The following is a 5,266-nucleotide window of genomic DNA, read 5'->3' as shown; positions in this document are numbered from 1 at the left end:
TCCCCCTCAGCTGTTTAATTAATACCAGGTGGGGTTGACTGCCTATCATCCTTCCGAGGTCGGCAAAATGAGTGCCAGCTTGCTGGTATCCTGCGTCGGAGTGGCGACCTGTCTAGGATTGTGTCCAATATCCAAGGAGACTGCTTAGGTATCACCAACGCTCTGCACAAAGTCTGTTCCCAATGGATGGATGGATGGATCCTCAGATCCCAAGCCCACCACCCGAACCATTAAGCAAACACGAAGTTTATTTTATTTTATTTTCATTTCTACACCACCGGTCAAAAGTTTTAGAACACCCCCATTTTTCCAGTTTTTACTGAAATTTAAGCAGTTCAATGTTTCAATGTAGTCTGAAATTAAAGCATAGAACAAATTAATAAACAATGGCATATCAAAAATAAATCATGGAATCGTTTTGTTGTACAAAATTTAATCCAAATTTTTGACTCATCAAAGTCGCCAACTTGTGCAAATATAACAGCCGAACATACTCGTGGCATTCTTTCTACAATGGAAATCAAATATTGTTCAGAAAGTTATTCCCAACACTGTTGCAGAAGTTCCCACAAATGTGTTGCTTTGGTTTCACCCTTCTGTCCAGTTCATCCCAAGCCAGCTCGATGGGTTTTAAGTCTGGAGACTGTGCTGGCCATTCCATGATTTGAAGACTACCGTCATGTTCTTTTCTTCCAAGGTAGTTCTGACATCGCCTGGAGGTATGTTTGGGGTCGTTATCTTGCTGTAGGATGAACCCCTGACCAAGTAGGCATAGACCAGAGGGTATTGCATGGCGCTGCAAAATGCTGTGGTAGCCCTTTTGGTTCAGGGTGCATCACTCTGTGCAAGTCGCCGACTCTGCATCCAGCAAAAGAGCCCCAGATCATCACGCCTCCTCCTCTATGTTTGACAGTTGGTGTCACACACTGAGGAACCATCCTTTCGCCTACTCGACGGTGTACAAAAACCCTGCGTGATGAACCGAAGATTTCAAATTTTGATTAATCGGTCCATAAGATCTTCTTCCAGTTTTCAGTAGTCCACTGGCGGTGCTTCATGGCCCAGCCAAGCCTCTCTTTCTTGTTTTTCTATCTTAGCAATGGCTTTCTTACTGCCACTCGACCTGTCAAACCTGCAGCTCGAAGTCTTCTCTTCACAGTTGAAACTGAGACTTCCTTACTTCGACCAGTGTTGAGCTGTGCTTGAAGCTGCTGTCCTGTGAGCTGCCTATCACACGAGCTGTTTACTCTCAGGAACTTGTCTTCTGATTGTGTTGTGGCTTTGGGTCTGCCAGACATCCTGTCAGAGTTTCCTCCAGTTTCCAAGTGCCTTTTGATGGTGCAGGAAACTGTACTCACTGACACCTTGGCTTACTTTGCAATTTCTCTAAAGCAAAAACCTACACATTTAAGGGTTATAATGGTCTGTCTGTCTTGGTTAATTCTCTTTTTCTCACTATTATGATCGCAATATAGTACTTCCTGCAATGCAATATTGTCCAAATAATGCTTCAGAGGGTGCAGCAACACAGTCTGTTCCAACACTGCTTTTATACAGACAGAGGGTTTGGAACTTATCAACAAAAGTTGGGACACCTGTAGGAATTGTTTGCATCAACTTTTAAGGCTTAATTTACTTCCATTGCTGCAGAACAGCTGCAGTTGCGAACCCATTACTTGTTCCCTGAAAAGGGCCTTTTTTAATAACTCTGAAATTTACATTATTTTTGAGTATTTGATAACCTAAACCTTTTTTTAACCTCTGGCAGTTTACCGCTTTGTTTTGTACCATTTCAGGTTATTCACTGGACTTGAACTGCTTAAATTTCAGTATAAGCTGAACAATATGGGTGTTCTAAAACTTTTAACCGGTAGTGTATATTGTTGCGGATCCGGGGTGGCGGGATTCTCACCCGGTCCGAGGCGCCATCCTCACCACCACCGTCTCCAGGGTTTATAACGCCAGCCGGCTCAGCACAGGCCTCGGGTCACGCGCCGTCAATCGCGATACCAACGTAATCCTTGTACCTTGCCAGTTGGGGAAATAGAACCCCTGGTTACAGACTGGTTGTGTCAGATGCCGAGCGTTTTCTGCCAGTCTGTAAACCATTTTTGGTGTTATATGCCAATCGAACGGATCGTTCCTCGACGCGACACAAATTAATCCATAGTGGCAACTTCATACGAATTAACCAGATTTATTGGGGAACATCGGGGATCACAACACAAGCAAAATTCATGACAATGTTTTTATTAACAATCCTGAACCCGTTCTTAACTCGGGAACCACGGACTAAAAGTTTCGAGGGGGTCGCTACCGAAATATGCCTTAAACAACGTGCAGACAAACAGCATGCATGCAAGATAAGACAGAGTACTTGGTGACGTCTCATGGATGAGAGGACGGCGTCAGAAGCACGAATGTCGCTCGCAACAGGTGAATGTCCACGGATTTGAGCTCCCGCTCGAACGTGCCGCGTGGCGAAATGGAGGCGTCGTACTCTTGCTCCCTCAAGGCACCGCGTGCGCACGCTCTCCTCAGCGCGTTCCGGCCCCGCGCAATGTCGATGGCACAAGTCCGCCAGATCAACGATGGGCCTCAGCCGATCTCTCTCCAGGGTTCAGCATACAAATCCAGGCCTGGCCCGTTCACCAGACAAGGCCCAAATCGAGGTTCTGAGCTCCGCAGGTGGATCGACAAACGTTTCGCGCCGTTGGTGTCAGCAAGGACCGTCAGAAGCTCCGGCATCTCCTCTCCTGCCTTCCCGCCTCGAAGCCCGACTTCCGCTTCATCCTCTCAGTTCCTCTCTCTGTCGAATCGCCTTTTCTTTCTCGGCCGATGGCAGACTCGACCCTCAGGTTGAGCGTTCTCTCCCGGCCCATTCACCACTGCCTTTTCTTTCCACGCTCGCCTCTCAAAAGCCTGCAGTTTTCCAAACTGCCAAACTCAACCAGAACCTGAGGTCTTTGCTTGCTCTGTCGACACACGAGCACGCCTTCTCTCGGCGACGATTTCCACACACTCTACCGTTTTCTCCCTTTACAGTTTCCTTTTCGTTCCACGAGCACGCCTCTCTCGGCGGGGCCGACCAAAAACCCTCCCCTCGCGTCACTTCCTCCCCTTGGGCACACCCACTCTCTCCAGGCCACACCCCCTCTCTCCAGGCCACACCCCCTCTCTCCAGGCCACACCCTCTCTCTCCAGACCACACCCTCTCTCTCCAGGCCACACCCCCTCTCTCCAGGCCACACCCCCTCAGCCGACTGGGAGGGGCCTATCCCGGGATGGGGGAGAGGAAGTACCGAAAATAAAGAGAGTCTGGCCAACGATTGTCTCGATCATGCTGCGCTCTGATTGGTCAATACCCGGTCACGTGCGTTGCTGGCGCCATGTTGCAGCCAAACTCAACGCGAGTGAATCTTGGAGCGAAATTAGAATTGTTTTCGCCGTCTTTTCACGTTTTCTCGTCAGATTTTGACTTTTTGATGACACAATGGTGTGTTGTGTGTCCTGGGCAAGGCTTGAAAATGCACCACTTCCCCAGGGACCCGGAAAGACGTCGCCGTTGGGCCGTAAATGTGAAAAGGGAGAACTGGACTCCACACGACAATGCCAACCTTTGTGCGGTAAGTAGCGGCGGTTTGCAGTTCCCATCCGACGTCGGATCGGAGTATCTAGGTTAAAGTCAGATTGAATGAATGCCTGTCGGATCGGATCAGATCGGAGCGCTGAAACAGCTCGGAATCCGAAAGAATGAGACGTAATCCGATGCCGAAATTTCACTAATGCGTAAGTAGTCAAGACCAGATTTGCAATATATCCGATCCGATACACACCACTAGCCATAAGTAGCTTTCTTACATTGGTTTTACCCATTGTCCAGAAAGTTTTCAACCTCGATCAGATCAACAAGCTGTCTCGTCTCAGCACAAGGGGTACAAGTGGTCAGCAGAAACCTACAAGAAGCCTCTGCAACTCTGCTTTGCATGTGGCAGTACCGACTACGAAGTCCTGTTGTCGCAACACCAGCCGCTGCCATCGCTTCGTTCATTACGACGGAAGATGGAGGTTATTGCGATGGAACCTGGTATTCTTTATAAAGTGTTCGACTTCCTCCAGCTGAAGGTTGCTACCATGAAGGAACCGGAGCGTGAGTGCTGCCTAACGCTGGACAAAATGACAATTGAAGTGGGATTGCAGTTTGACAGATCATCCAGTAGTTTGCGCGGAAATGTAACTTTGCCAGGACATGTTGGCGCTGCAACGCATGCCCATTCATGCTGGCTGGCATCACCTCCAGATGGAAGCAAACAATTTCCTATCATTTTACGGGCAATTCGGTAAACGGAGCCAACTTCCAGCCACTTGAGACTGAAATCGTACAGCGGGCTCATGTCATTGGGCTCCACGTCAACGCAGTCACATGTGACATGGGTATTGCCAATCGAGCAATGTTCAAGAACTTCGGACTGGTTAGTTTGAAGCCTGCAGTGACAGTCAATCGAATTCCCCACTCATGCGCTGACGGCAGGTTCCTACACTTCATGTACAACGTACCGCACCTGATCAAGAATGTCAAGGCGGGTCTGGTGAATGGGAACGAATTCAAGCTCGGTGCTGATATCGTCTGCAGGCATGATCTGCCTTCAAATGTCGTCAGCCTGGGGGCAATCAAGGAACTGGTGACATGTCAGGTCAGTGACGATCTGAAACTGATGCCCAATCTCGGCATGGAAATTGTGTTGAACACCGCCCATTTCGATAAAATGAAAGTGGGAAAGGCATTGAATTTTTTCAGTAAGTCGGTCAGTGCTGGGCTACACTACCTGGTGGAAAACGAAGGTTTTGACAACGCGTTGCTAACGACTGCCTCGTTTTTGGACTTTCTTAAACACCTGGTTCGACCTGATGTCCAGCCGTCACCCCGCCACCGCGCTCAGTAAAGCGAATACGTGTGCTTACGAGAAGGCGATCCGGCACCTTGAAGAGACGCTGGTGGTATTCCGAGGGATAGAATGTGGCAAATCATGGAAGCCGTGGCAATCCGGCGTCATATTATCGACCTCGTCTGTCCTCGACATTCAGAGAGAACTGCTGGCCAGGGGACACCACTTTGTGCTCACATCCAGACTCACGCAGGATTGCCTCGATAACCTGTTTGGGTGCGTCCGATTCAAGAATCCTGTCCCAAACGCGCTGGAATTCTGACAGGCTCTGAAGCTCATAATGGTGGCGCAATTTCTGAAGTGTCCCGCGGCCGGTAATT

This window comes from Eptatretus burgeri, chromosome 13 (genome assembly GCF_056783735.1).
Source record: "Eptatretus burgeri isolate ZD-2024b chromosome 13, Ebu_testis_v1, whole genome shotgun sequence".
Lineage (NCBI taxonomy): Eukaryota > Metazoa > Chordata > Myxini > Myxiniformes > Myxinidae > Eptatretus > Eptatretus burgeri.
Note: the sequence above shows the minus strand (reverse complement) of the source record.